Source organism: Carassius gibelio, chromosome A13 (genome assembly GCF_023724105.1).
Source record: "Carassius gibelio isolate Cgi1373 ecotype wild population from Czech Republic chromosome A13, carGib1.2-hapl.c, whole genome shotgun sequence".
NCBI lineage: Eukaryota > Metazoa > Chordata > Actinopteri > Cypriniformes > Cyprinidae > Carassius > Carassius gibelio.
Window position 1 is genome coordinate 16012951 of NC_068383.1, and position 15606 is coordinate 16028556.

The 15606-nt window shown below is 38.0% G+C and overlaps 1 long non-coding RNA gene and 1 other non-coding gene across 2 annotated transcripts; both read left to right on the top strand.

The window, feature by feature from the left end:
- The first annotated feature begins 920 nt into the window (after positions 1-920).
- LOC128026299 (uncharacterized) lies at positions 921-2923 on the top strand. The gene is made up of 2 exons (XR_008186394.1): positions 921-1187; positions 2464-2923. It is a non-coding gene; the product is annotated as an uncharacterized LOC128026299 (long non-coding RNA).
- A 4923-nt stretch (positions 2924-7846) lies between these two features.
- On the top strand, positions 7847-7917 carry trnag-gcc (transfer RNA glycine (anticodon GCC)). The gene has a single exon. It is a non-coding gene; the product is annotated as a tRNA-Gly (tRNA).
- Positions 7918-15606: the final 7689 nt, after the last annotated feature.

The following is a 15606-nucleotide window of genomic DNA, read 5'->3' on the forward strand; positions in this document are numbered from 1 at the left end:
TGATCGTGGACTTCAGGAGAAACCCCCCTGCACTCCCCCCACTCACCATCATGAACAGCACTGTGACTGCAGTGGAGTCATTCAGGTTCCTGGGAACCACCATCTCTCAGAACCTGAAGTGGGACATTCACATTGACTCCATTGTGAAAAAGGCCCAGCAAAGGTTGTACTTCCTCCGCCAGCTGAGGAAGTTTAACCTGCCACAGGAGCTGCTGAAACAGTTCTACTCCACCATCACTGAATCCATCCTCTGCGCTTCAGTAACTGTCTGGTTCAGCTCAGCTTCTAAATCTGACCTCAGAAGACTACAGAGGGTAGTCCGGACTGCTGAGCGAATCATCGGTTCAACTCTCCCATCTATTAAGACTGTGTCTGTTCCCCGAATAGTGAGGTCAAAATATAAATATAAAAATAATGTAGGATCTAGAAAAAATCTTATCGTAATTAAACCAGAAAAATGTAAAGTAAATGAACAAAAACAATTTTTAAAGTTTGGGCTCATAAATATTAGATCACTCACACCAAAAGCAGTTATTGTAAATGAAATGATCACAGATAGTTTTGATTTACTCTGCTTGACTGAAACCTGGCTAAAACCAAATGATTATTTTGGTCTAAATGAGTCTACTCCACCAGACTACTGTTATAAACATGAGCCCCGTCAGACTGGTCGTGGCGGGGGTGTTGCAACAATATATAGTGATATTCTCAATGTTACCCAGAAAACAGGATACAGGTTTAACTCTTTTGAAATACTTCTGCTAAATGTTACTCTGTCAGACATGCAAAAGAAATCTAATGTATCTCTTGCTCTGGCTACTGTGTATAGACCACCAGGGCCATATACAGAATTCCTAAAAGAATTTGCAGATTTCCTCTCAGACCTTCTAGTTACAGTTGATAAGGCGCTAATCATGGGAGATTTTAATTAGAGCCCGACCGATATATCGGCCGGACGATATTATCGGCCGATATGAGCTTATTGCATTTAAATCGGCATCGGCGTTTATAACGGCCGATGGAACATGAGAAACGGAGTCTCATGCTTTACTCATGTTATGAGTGTTGCATAGTTTACCCACCAGAGGGAGCTCTGCAGCTCCAGAGTTGACAACAGCGCCAGAAATCCACTAGCGAAGAAAGCGATCAGCCAAGCCAGCCACGGAGATTTTTTTTCTGTTTTGACGGTGAGTCTGTCGTTCTTCATGTGAAATGATTTAGTTCATACACTGTATATACAATGATGTGGTAGTTCTAGCTAACGGTCCTATCATTATCACTTATAAATATTCTGTAACATCACTTACAGCCACTAATGCATTGCTATATTAGAATCTATATATTAGATTAGCCACGGAGCTAATACCATGTTTATCAGTGGAAGAGTGCGAACGTTAATAAGATGTCAAACTATAACGTTATCGTTTAACTTATTCTAAATATATCTGCAGTGTTTCCCACATAATGACCGGGTAACTGTGGCAGGGGGGCAATGACTAGAAGTTATGTACAGCGTGCCTCGAAAAAACAACAGCTGTTATGTTATTGAATGAATTCATTAAAAATAGGTCATTGCACTTACATCAAATCACGATATTATTGACGAATATCTGTAAGTATTAAGACGGAATAGTCTGTTTAAATATGAATCCTGCATGTTCTGCGTGTCTCTGTTAATGAATGGTGCAGAAGCGCCTCTTCATTCATTAAACACACGTAAGCGCGCATTAAGCTCGCGGTGAATTCAGCGTCCGCTGTCTCACTAAATAAGCACGTGAACACATGAACAACATCTCCAGAACTGCTCTGACAGTCACTTCATGAGCATTTGACCGTTTGATTTAAGTAAAAGCAGCATCACATCACACACACAGAACTGTAAATGTACGCCAACCCGTCAAAATAAAAGTCCAGTTAAAGGCTGTTGTTCAGCAGAATGTACAAAAGCCTATCATAGACTCGATTACTAAAATATTCGATATTTACAGCCTTATGTTATTCTAACGCTAATATAGCTTCCTTTTTAGCAGGCCCCTTAAATGCTTGCTATTAACGTGATTGAAGGTGGTTCTTCTCAAAATTGACAGCGGTGTGTTCATGACACTAACGTTAACCATTCAACTTCGAGTAGGTGCGTCAGAAATGATTAACCAGAGGGGACATGTAAATAAATGTGAGCTGAACAAGCGCTTTTTTTTATTTATTTATTTTTATTTTTTACAGATTGTTTCAAAGCAGCTTTAAAGACATAACAGGAAAATGTTGTAATATTGTTAAATAGAAGTAGGTAATAGGTAATACCTATTGGTTGACAAATAAAAAATATATATATTTCTCATTTTTGCCTATGTAGGAGATCCCTGTTTATTATCATTCTAATTCTAATGATGACACGAGTAATGATACATGGTGATATTATTAATACACATGCTTATTCTTTCTCTGTCTCTTTCTGCCCTACAGATGGCTGAAAAAGGTGAATGCTGTAGCAGCAAAGTGTCGGACTACTTCTGCAAATACTTTAACTTTAGTATTATAATTTATTTACAGAACACACACAGACTGTTAAAACCAGCTTCAACTGGAAGAAAGTAAAAGTGTTAAATGTTTAAAATCAGACTGTTTTTTTGACCATTAAAAAATATATACTTTTGATGTGCAATTGTTTAGTCATTGAGACTATAATCTAAGGCTTTTTTTTTTTTTTACATAATCTCTTCTGGAAAATGGTTTATACAGCCCACATACATAGAACAGGCAGATATTTTGCTATTGAATGTTGTGTAAGTGCAGTATATAGGAAATGGGTCTAATATCCAGTTTATTTTCAAAATCAAAATATCGGCTTATAAATCGGCTTTTTTCGAGTTAATATCGGCATCGGCCCCCAAAAATCCATATCGGTCGGGCTCTAATTTTAATATTCACGTTGATAATGCAAATGATACATTAGGACTTGCGTTTACTGACCTAATAAACTCCTTTGGAGTCAAGCAAAATTTCACCGGGCCCACTCATCGTTTTAATCATACACTAGATTTAATTATATCGCATGTAATCGATCTGCTATAGATATTGTACCTCAAAGTGATGATATTACAGACCATTTCCTTGTATCGTGCATGCTGCGTATAACTGATATTAACTATATGTTGCAGCGATACCGTCTGGACAGAACTATTGTTCCAGCCACCAAGGAAAGATTCGCAAATAACCTGCCTGATCTATCTGCATGGAAAAACAGTATGTCCAGCTATAGACAGGCTCTAAAAACTGCTAGGGCAGAGCATATACACAAACTCATTGAAAATAACCAAAACAATCCAAGGTTTTTATTTAGCACAGTGGCTAAGTTAACAAATTACCAGACGCCACCTGATTCAAATATTCCACCAACGTTAAATAGTAATGACTTTATGAATTTCTTCACTGATAAAATAGATAACATTAGAAATACAATAGCGAATGTAGATTCTACAGCATCTAACACTTCAGTTTCATCCATCGCACCCAAAGATAAACTGCAGTGCTTTACAACCATAGGACAGGAAGAGCTAAATAAACTTATCACTGTATCTAAACCAACAACATGTTTATTAGATCCTGTACCCACTAAATTACTGAAAGAGCTGTTACCTGTAGCCGAAGAACCGCTTCTCAATATCATAAACTCGTCGTTATCTTTAGGACACGTCCCAAAACCATTCAAGCTGGCGGTTATCAAGCCTCTTATTAAGAAACCAAAACTAGATCCTAGTGTACTGGCAAATTATAGGCCTATTTCAAATCTTCCATTTACGTCTAAAATTTTAGAAAAAGTTGTGTCTGCTCAATTGAGCACCTTCCTACATAAAAATGATCTGTATGAAGAATTTCAGTCAGGTTTTAGGCCCCACCATAGCACAGAAACTGCACTTGTTAAAATTACAAATGACCTGTTCCTTGCGCCAGACCAAGGCTGCATCTCATTTCTAGTCTTACTTGATCTTAGTGCTGCGTTCGACACCATAGATCATGACATACTCATAGATCGATTACAAAACTATACAGGTATTCAAGGGCAGGCTCTAAGATGGTTTAGATCCTACCTGTCCGATCGCTACCATTTTGTTTACTTAAATGGGGAGTCATCTCATTTATCATCAGTAAAATATGGAGTGCCACAAGGATCCGTCCTAGGTCCCCTTCTATTTTCAATATACATGTTGCCCCTTGGTAATATTATTAGAAAATACGGAATTAGCTTCCACTGTTATGCTGATGATACTCAGCTATATATCTCAACGAGACCAGATGAAACTTCCCAATTATCTAAGCTAACAGAGTGTGTTTAAAATGTAAAAGATTGGATGACAAATAATTTTCTCCAATTAAATTCGGATAAGACAGAGATACTAATTATTGGACCAAAAAACACTACACAGAATCTTGTAGATTACAATCTGCAACTAGACGGATGTACTGTTACTTCCTCTACAGTCAGAAATCTGGGTGTTATATTAGACAGCAATTTGTCTTTTGAAAATCATATTTCCAATGTTACAAAAACTGCATTCTTCCATCTTAGAAACATTGCAAAGCTACGAAACATGTTATCTGTTTCTGATGCAGAAAAGCTAGTTCATGCATTCATGACCTCTAGACTGGACTATTGTAATGCGCTTCATCAATAAACAAGCTACAGGTAGTCCAAAATGCAGCAGCTAGAGTCCTTACGAGGTCAAGAAAATATGATCATATTACCCCAATTTTACAGTATCTGCACTGGCTACCTATTAAGTTCCGTATCAGTTACAAATTATCATTACTTACCTATAAGGCCCTAAATGGTTTAGCTCCAGCGTACCTAACTAGCCTTCTACCACGTTACAACCCATCACGCACCCTAAGGTCACAAAACACTGGACATTTGGTCGTTCCTAGGATAGCAAAGTCCACTAAAGGAGGTAGAGCTTTCTCACATTTGGCTCCCAAACTCTGGAATAGCCTTCCTGATAATGTTCGGGGTTCAGACACACTCTCTCTGTTTAAATCTAGATTAAAAACACATCTCTTTCACCAAGCATTCAAATAATGTATCTTTTAAATTGTGAGTGTAGATGCATCTGATCAAAGGTGCTTTTTTATTCATTAGCTTGGGTTAAACTAATTTTACTTTGTTGGATCAGCAGCTATGCTAATGATGTCTGTATTTTGTTTCTATGTTTCGCCACGGGATTTACATCCCGTGGTAACTAGGATTTACACAAGCTCCAGTCTGGATCCAGAACACCTGAGAAGAGATGATGCTGACCCTCAGAGGACCTCAGATGATGCTAACCCTGAATCAACAAACAGAACTAACAATTATTGCTAAATGTGTGACTGAATCATATAATAACTTAATTAATAATATTGATAGTTCATCATCTAGCTGACTACGTCTTGTATTATTATTTTTATTTTTTCTAAAATCCTGTCAAATGTGCACAAACTACTAGCTACTACTAAATATTGTAGAAACATAATTTTCTGTAAAGTTGCTTTGTAACGATTTGTTTTGTAAAAAGCGCTATACAAATAAACTTGAATTGAAATTGAATTGAATTATTCAAGAACTGTACTTATCCAGAGTGAGAAAAAGGGCTGTCAAAATCACTTTGGACCCCTCACATCCAGCACACTCCCTCTTTGAACTGTTGCCATCTGGGCGACGCTACAGAGCACTGAGCACTAGAACAACCAGACACAGGACCAGTTTCTACCCTCAGTCAATCCATCTTATGAACAGCTGATAAAAACGGCGAACACACTACACTTTATATTTATATACACATACACTTTATTTATCTAACACACATACTTAGTATACACTTAAATTTTGCACATAATATATATATGTTCATACATAACTGCATTTTGTAATATACCTGCCTACAATTGTCATTTGTATATTGTCATTCACTATCTACTTATTTGTATTTTTTATTCTTTTATTATGTGTTTTATGTTCTGTCGCTGTCATTCTGTTGTACTGCGGAGCTTCTGTCACGAAAACAAATTCCTCGTATGTGTAAACATACCTGGCAATAAAGCTCATTCTGATTCAGAATTCGAATGAACCGTTTTAATCTAGATTAATTTCAAAATCACAGTGAGATTAATCTAGATAAAAAAAAAATTATTATTATATATATATATATATATATATATATATATATATATATATATATATATATATATTAGGGCTGGGCAAGTTAACGCGTTTTTATCGCGTTAACGCATTAATTAATTAACGCCGACAATTAGTTTATCGCGCATTAACGTACTTTTTATTTTTAAAGTCCGTTACTCACTGCGTTTCAATACACATAGCTAGACTGTAATAAAACAACCGAATACAACACAAACCATGATCATATTTCTTGCACTATCTGTGCTAAGTGTGCTGACTTTATTTGAAATGTCCCACTGCTGTGCAACATGAATAAAATGTTTAGCGCACGTTTCAGCAAAATGTCTCTCTTTATCATCTGAAAATGTGAATAACCTTGTGTGTCTCAGCAACTGGCTAGGCGCAGATGAGTAAGTAAATGTAAAGTTGGAAGAATGGATAAATGAAGTTAATTTTGTCCACTCAACCTGCATCACTGAAAGATTTTTTTTTTTTGGACTGAGATTCTTAGTCTCTTAAAGGAGATTGATGTTGTTGCTCGGAAGGGGCCAGTTAAAATGTAATGATCGAGGTTCTGGACAATTTTTTTTTTTTTTACAAACTAAACAAAACGTTAATGTTTTATTTAATAAAACATTAATGTTTTAATGTTTTATTTATATGTTAATGTTATATTTAATTTGATTACATTAATGTTTAAGTTAAGATTTACAAGAAATGTTAACTGCTATTAACTTTTAACTGCTGTAAAAAAGCACTTTATTTTGTTTAAGGTTTTGACAAACAACATTTTATTGCACTTTTGTTCATACAGCAGAACTTTGAAAGATTAAAATTACACAATACACTACTTTTGATTTCATTATTGAATTTTGAGCATGCTGCGATTAATCGTGATTAATCGCAGAAAATCATGCGATTAATCGCGATTAAAATATTTAATCGTTGCCCAGCACTAATATATATATATATATATATATATATAACATGCCTAAACGTGGTATTAATAAGTTATTATTATTACACCATGGATGGTTTTGGTTAATGTTTTTCAACATTTTGTTTGTCATAGTTCCTGTCATGCGTTTCCCTTGGCTTTATGTAATCCTGCTATTGGTTGTCTTGTTCATGCATCTCATTCTTATTGGTTGAACTGGTCATGTGGTTCTCAAGTTCTGTTTTGTGATTGGTTCACTGTCTTTAATGTTCACAACATTCCTTGTTTAGTCATTTTGCCTTGTGTATAGATAGCCCTCATGTTTCCATTGTCTTTTGTTAAGCTATGTTGCCTGTAACTAGAGTTGTGTTCCTTTTGGGATATAATAAAACTGCACTTGGATTCTCCCAGGGATCACCTTCAGTGGACCCTTATTATATAATAATGTTATTATTCTTCTTGTTGGTGTATTCAAGTACTAAAATATTTAGGAACATGCGTGAAACACAAAATTTTAATGTTCCATTTAACTTACATGGAAGTAAATAATCTCTGTCAAGCAAATCTATGTCTAATCTAAAAATCTATGTCTAAAATTTAGTGAGGGGCAGGTTGGGTGCAACGTTAAATGTTGGAGAACAAAAAAAAAAACAGTATAAGTGAAAAGGAATGATTAAAAATAAAAGGGGGGAAAAAGAACACGTCACGGGGGAAACCACGGAAGAGCACGTGTCACAAAACACGGAGTCATGTGAGCATTGGTGGTTCAGTGGTAGAATTCTCGCCTGCCACGCGGGAGGCCCGGGTTCGATTCCCGGCCAATGCAACAATGCTTTTTAAAATTACGAAAACAAAAAATAAATTAATGCATTAAAACTCATTTTAAATATAAGTTTACAATATGGTGTTACAAAATCGAACATTCTGCTGACATTTAGCATGCTGGTGTCTGATTTCAAGACTGAGGTTAGTTGCTCTCTGGTAGAACATCTGTGATGAATTACACATAACTAAGTGTTACAGAGACAGAGGATCCAAGGGGTCAAGTGGTCTCTGCCTTTCATTGCTTTCCTGACTTGTTACATCACTTGAAGTTTTACCTATAACTATAGTTTAAGAAAGCTTATTTCATTTTTTTTCCAATATTGTATCACTCTAATTGTGCAAAGTTCTTTATGTCATCAATTTTAACAAGATGTGTAGTGAGTTGCTATTGCCATCACTTTCACAAGCTCTAATAAGCTCATATACTCATTTAGAGAGTATGAATGGAGAAAGAGCAAGAGGGGGAAAGAGAAAGCCTGAGAAAGAGAGATTTATGTGGAGCGTCAACAGAGCTCAGAAACATTAATCATCATTCAATTCAGACAGTGCACATCAAGGTACCACCACTTCTTAATGACCTAAAGCATGAGTTTGTGTGTGTTTGTGTTGTAACAGAGTGGAGTGAGTAGATTTGAAAATACAAATCAAAAGAAAATAAAGTGGAAAACTTTTACTTTAATGAGTCTGGCCAACTGGTCAACTAACAATGTCATGACTGAAACGCTACACTAATTAAATATTATAATACACTGCCATCTGCTGGTAGTCAGAGGAACTGTCTGTCAGATTGACATCCTTGCAGTCTCTTCTTAAGCGGACTCTATCATAAAACCACACACCCAGCTCATGTGAATAATATTTTTCTCAAATGAAATTCTGAATCTATTTTAAAGGCACGGGCACACATGGGTACTTAAAAATGTTGTACTCTTGGATGTGGCTGTAAATGGGTGAATAGCTAAAAAGCATCACCATGATGGGAACTCCATTCCCGTTGTCCACTGTGTGAGCAGTAGGACTGTCGACGAATATTCTAAATTCGAATATGTATTCGAATAGTTTTAAAAAAACGAATGTCAAAGTTGAAAATTAATATTCGAATAAAAAAAAATGTGGGAAAAAAAGGCCCGCAGTAGTAGAGGTGTGGTTGTCTGCTTTGCGAGTGCCTGAGGGTTCAGGGACAGGTCACAGGAGTCGCACTGTCTGGCACAGCATCACTGCTGAAAGTTGACACATCTTCATGGAAGATGCCAGCAAGTGCAGAGCCCAACTCGACCGCAGCAGAGAAAAAGAGGGAAAATTGTTGACCCGTGAGATAAAGTTGTATACAAGCTATTTAAGATACAATTAGCATACCATTCGACCACTAGCAACATGGTCACATCTCAAAAATGTGCACCCAAATGAGCATGGCATAATGTGTGGAACTCCAGCTAAACAGAAATGTCTTGAGACTTAACGTTACTTTGCATCGCCCGCCGCAAGCTCTTTGTCTGCAACACGACAAGAGGCCATAACGGATAAAATAATTTTGTTCATTTGTAAGGACATGAGACCGATCAGTATCGCGGATGGGGCACACTTCTGGGAGTTCTGTCAAGCAATGGATCCGAGGTTTGATAATTAACGTTTCATGTCAAGGAAAAGTTCCATGTTTACCACAGCACAGCTCGCTCGGAGCATTCAATGTCAGTTCTATATGCTGTAAAACTTCAATTAATATTAATAATATTTCAATCACTGAATGAAGCCTGCTATATTTGGGACAACAGTTGCGACCTTAAATTGCTTGTACAAAAATGTTTGTTCATTTAAACCATTATGTGCAGAGAACGTGAGGGTGAGAGAGCGTGAGGTCTGCAGTCTTGGCCATTAGTTGATTTCCTTGTTTTTGTGTAGGTAATACATTGTCATATGTTTAAACTTAAATAGACTAATCTATACAAGTAGTTATGTCTCTTTGTATTATTTTGGCCTGTTATTGACGTAATGCGCGTCATTGACAACATGCGCAACCAGATGTTCGAATATTCGTGTATTTTTTAGAGGGAATATTCGAACGTCATTTTTGAGCAATTTTGACTGTATCAAACAGCCACAGTTCATTGGTTAGGTTTTCCGGAGCCTGCCTCCAGCTTCCCACTAAACACATAGATATCATCCTGCAAAGGGTAGAGCAGAGAAATTAAGATGACACGAGTTCTTGTGCAAGTATTTGAGGTATTACATTACCTCAGGCTGAGCTAAAGTTGGAGACAAATTTACCAGCACCACAGTACCACATATTCTCCTGTGTAAACAGTCAGTCAATACACTGCATCTAGAAATGACTCCATGGAGAACAGACTCAAACCTAGTGACACTGACTGCTGCATCTTTTCGCAGCTCTGCATCTCGCACTAATAAAATCATACAACTACGGAAAACTAGTCTCCTTACTAGTTTTGTACAGTCGTGGCCAAACGTTTTGAGAATTAAATAAATATTGGAATTTTGGAAAAGTTGCTGCTTAAGTTTTTATAATAGCAATTTGCATATTTGTGGGAAGTCGTGGCCTAATGGTTAGAGAGTCGGACTCCCAATCGAAAGGTTGTGAGTTTGAGTCCTGGGCCGGCAGGAATTGTGGGTGGGGGGAGTTCATGTACAGTTCTCTCTCCACCTTCAATACCACGACTTAGGTGCCCTTGAGTAAGGCATCGAACCCTCAACTGCTCCCCGGGCGCCGCAGCATAAATGGCTGCCCACTGCTCCGGGTGTGTGTTCACAGTGTGTGTGTTCACTGCTCTGTGTGTGTGCACTTCGGATGGGTTAAATGCAGAGCACAAATTCTGAGTATGGGTCACTATACTTGGCTGAATGTCACTGTCACTTTCACTTTCACATATACTCCAGAATGTTATAAAGAGTGATCAGATGAATTGCATAGTCCTTCTTTGCCATGAAAACTAACTTAATCCCAAAAAAACCTTTCCACTGCATTTCATTGCTGTCATTAAATCGTCTTGTTAACTCAGCTGAGAATGTTGACGAGTACAAGGCTGGAGATCATTATGTCAGGCTGATTGGGTTAGAATGGCAGACTTGACATGTTAAAAGGAGGGTGATGCTTGAAATCATTGTTCTTCCATCGTTAACCATGGTGACCTGCAAAGAAACGCGTGCAGCCATCATTGCGTTGCATAAAAATGGCTTCACAGGCAAGGATATTGTGGCTACTAAGATTGCACGTAAATCAACAATTTATACAATCATCAAGAACTTCAAGGAAAGAGGTTTAATTCTTGTAAAGAAGGCTTCAGGGCGTCCAAGAAAGTCCAGCAAGCGCCAGGATTGTCTCCTAAAGAGGATTCAGCTGCGGGATCGGAGTGCCACCAGTGCAGAGCTTGCTCAGGAATGGCAGCAGGCAGGTGTGAGCGCATCTGCACGCACAAGTGAGGCGAAGACTTTTGGAAGATGGCCTGGTGTCAAGAAGGGCAGCAATGAAGCCACTTCTCTCCAAAAAAACATCAGGGACAGATTGATCTTCTGCAGAAAGTATAGTGAATGGACTGCTGAGGACTGGGGCAAAGTCATATTATCTGATGAAGCCACTTTCCGATTGTTTGGGGCATCTGGAAAAAGGCTTGTCCGGAGAAGAAAAGGTGAGTGCTACCATCAGTCCTGTGTCATGCCAACAGTAAAGCATCCTGACACCATTCATGTGTGGGGTTGCTGCTCATCCAAGGGAGTGAGCTCACTCACAATTCTGCCCAAAAACACAGCCATGAATAAAGAATGGTACCAAAACACCCTCCAACAGCAACTTCTTCCAACAATCCAACAACAGTTTGGTGAAGAACAATGCATTTTCCAGCACGATGGAGCACCGTGCCATAAAGCAAAAGTGATAACAAAGTGGCTCGGGGACCAGAATGTTGAAATTTTGGGTCCATGGCCTGGAAACTCCCCAGATCTTAATCCCATTTAGAACTTGTGGTCAATCCTCAAGAGGCAGGTACAAACAAAAACCCACTAATTCTGACAAACTCCAAGAAGTGATTATGAAAGAATGGGTTGCTATCAGTCAGGATTTGGCCCAGAAGTTGATTGAGAGCATGCCCAGTCGAATTGCAGAGGTCCTGAAAAAGAAGGGCCAACACTGCTAATACTGACTCTTTGCATAAATGTCATGTAATTGTCGATAAAAGCATTTGAAACGTATGAAGTGCTTGTAATTATATTTCAGTACATCACAGAAACACCTGAAACAAAGATCTAAAAGCAGTTTACCAGCAAACTTTTTGAAAACTAATATTTATGTGATTCTCAAAACTTTTGGCCACGACTGTATACACACACACAAGACTGCACAACCTATAATCCTCTGTAAATGCATGTTTCACTAGCCAGCTACTGCATTCCTTTCTTCAAAGTGCATTCAACAAATAAAGACATCTGCCAGATGACATCTTAAAGAAATCATGTCTTGTGTATTTTGGACATGCCATGACCTTTTGCCACAATGAAGGCAGCCAATTTAAAACGACGTGCACTGCGCATAAAAGAGAAAGTATATGTGCATTAGGGCTGGACGATTATGGCCTAAAGTCAAAAACCTAGATTAATTGAACACTTTACCTCGATTACGATTAATGAACGATTATTTTGTCTCCATTTTGTTTTTTTGCCCTCATAGTTCACTTACAAAGTTTATACTGTAACAGGGCCATAGTTGGGGTTTGCGGGGCCCCGGCTCAGTTTGTACTAGTGGGCCCTGTTTGAAAGTGTTTAATTTGTATGTTCGTTCTGTTTATTTGTTCATCAAAATGCCCAAGCCCTATTAGGCGCAGTCACTTTAAGAGACAATGAATGCATCCAATATAATACACATACGATTTTTTTCTCAACTGTTTACTTTAAGATATAACTGACAGTTTTTTCGAACATGCTATCCAAGACGGGTATTTTCACATTTTTTATTTGTCGGTACAAGAGCAAAAACAGACAAATTTGGTGTTCAAGTGTTTTGAGACGCCTCTCTCTGCGTGAGCCCTGAACACCAGAACACCGCGGTGGTGAAGATAAATAAAGATTAAAAGGTAAACAGTACCAGTACGAGTAATTGCGTGTGTGAATTAGTCATACCGTATCTATATTATTGTGAAGCTGGGGGTTGTAAATAGCCTAGTTCCTTCAAAAGTAGAAAAATATGCTATAATAAGTAGAGCCCGACCGATTTATCGGCCGATATGAGCTAATTTCATGTAAATCGGCATCGGCGTTTATAACGGCCGATGAAACATGAGAAACGGAGTCTTTAGTTCATACACTGTATATAAAAACGGTGTGGTAGTTCTAGCTAACGGTCCTATCATTATCACTTCTAGATATTCTGCAACATCACTTACAGTGGCTAATGCATTGCTATATTAGATTAGCCACAAAGCTAATACCATGTTTATCAGTGGAAGAGCGCGAACGTTAATAAGAGGTCAAACTATAACGTTAGCATTTAACTTATTCTTATTCTATTGCGGTGTGTTTCCCACATAGTGACCGCGTAATGGTCCTTTCACACAGGACGCGGTATGCACGGCGCTTGCCCGCTGAGTTTAGCGTTTCCCTTCAGATACAACGCGTTTTGCGCTGCGCTATGGCGTTGACGGAGTTTTAAAAACTTTTAGCGGGAGCTCTTTCATAGTCTGTTGTTCCTCCTTTCGGTCAGCAGCAAACATGTATCTGTCCCGTTGTAAGAAGCGAGCGATAGCGCTAGTCCTGCTGATGAGAATTAAGAGAGAAGCAAGGAAGAAGAGGCTACCCTCAGGTCCAGAGAACAATTTGGTGAATTCAGGCTGGTTACGTTACTCTAACGCTAATATAGCTTCCTTTTTAGCAGGCCCCTTAAATGCTTGCTATTAACTTGTTTGAAGGTGGTTCTTAAAATTGACAGCGGTGTGTTCATGGCACTAACGTTAACCATTCAACTTCGAATTGATTCCGTAATCTGCCGGTAACAGTAGGCTAACTCTACGTTCGCCATCGCATGACGATGTTTTGATTTAGACTGCACAAAGAGAAGAGGAGAAGATATACGGGTCCGTTGTGAATGTGTCTGTGAGAGCAAATGTAGTGTAGTTACAGTAACTACAGTAGGTGCGTCAGAAATGATTAAACCAGAGGGGACATGTAAATAAATGTGAGCTGAACACGCGCTTTTTTCTTTTTTTCTTTTTACATATTGTTTCAAAGCAGCTTTACAGACATAACAGGGAAATGTTTAAATAATAGTTAAATATAAGTAGGTAATACCTATTGCTTGACAAATATATATTTTTTTTTTCCTCATTTTTGCCTATGTAGGAGATCCCTGTTTATTATTATTATAATTCTAATGATGACATGAGTAATGATACATGGTGATATTATTAATACACATGCTTATTCTTTCTCTGTCTCTCTTTCTGCCCTACAGATGGCTGAAAAAGTTGAATGCTGTAGCAGCAAAGTGTGGGACTACTTCTGCAAATTCTTTAACTTTAGTATTATAATTTATTTACAGTACACACACAGACTGTTAAAACCAGCTTCAACTCGAAGAAAGTAAAAGTGTTAAATGTTTAAAACCAGACTGTTTTTTGATCATTAAAAAATATATACTTTTGATGTGCAATTGTTTAGTCATCGAGACTGTAATCCAAGGCTTTTTTTTTTTTTTTTACATAAATCCCTTCTGGAAAATGGTTTATACAGCCCACATACATAGAACAGGCAGATATTTTGCTATTGAATGTTGTGTAAGTGCAGTTTATAGGAAATGGGGCTAATATCCAGTTTATTTTCAAAATCAAAATATCGGCTTCTAAATCGGCTCTTTTCGAGTTAATATCGGCATCGGCCCACAAAAATCCATATCGGTCGGGCTCTAATAATAAGTTGAGATTCTAAGATACTTTAGTGAGAAATCACAGGACAGCGCTGACAATGAGTCTATGAGTTTTCGTGCCACAATGCAGCTGCGTGAACATGGTAGCTCGATATAATAATACACATCCAATCGTCTTATCGCTTGAACGTCCAAACCATAAAACAAATACAACTGACAAAGTTTAGTGAAGACTCAAGGCTCACCACTCGCTTGCCATCACTATGTGTTGAACCGCCGTTCACCTCCGTGTTTTTATTTTATGCCACTGACTGGTAGAATCATGTGGCTCCACACGCTTTTTAAAGCTGCGGTAGGTAGTTTTGACGCTCTAGCGGTTAATAAACAGAACTGCTTGCGTCTTGCGGAAGAACATCGTAGCCAGAACTACTTCTCTCTGTTTATGTCTATGAAGAATCACAAAGGTACTGGGTTACTCCGCCGCGGTATCCCCGAAGCAATCTAAAATAGTCCGAATATAAACACTTATTATAGGTGCACCCTAGTGATTCAGGACAAGCCAAAAACACGGTTTGGAAAATGGATTCATGTTGTACTCGCTTATTATATACATTTTTCTACATTTTAAACACAAACAAAGTTACGGACCGCAGCTCTGATTGGTTGTTTTCTTACCAGGAGCTGCAAATGGCAATAGGACCACTGGGAGGAGCCAGAGGAGCTTGATTTTTTTCACAGATTATCTGTCTCATATTCTACTGTCAGGACATAATGACAGATTTAATAAATATGTAAAAAATATTTTTTTTTTACAAAAGTTCCCTACAG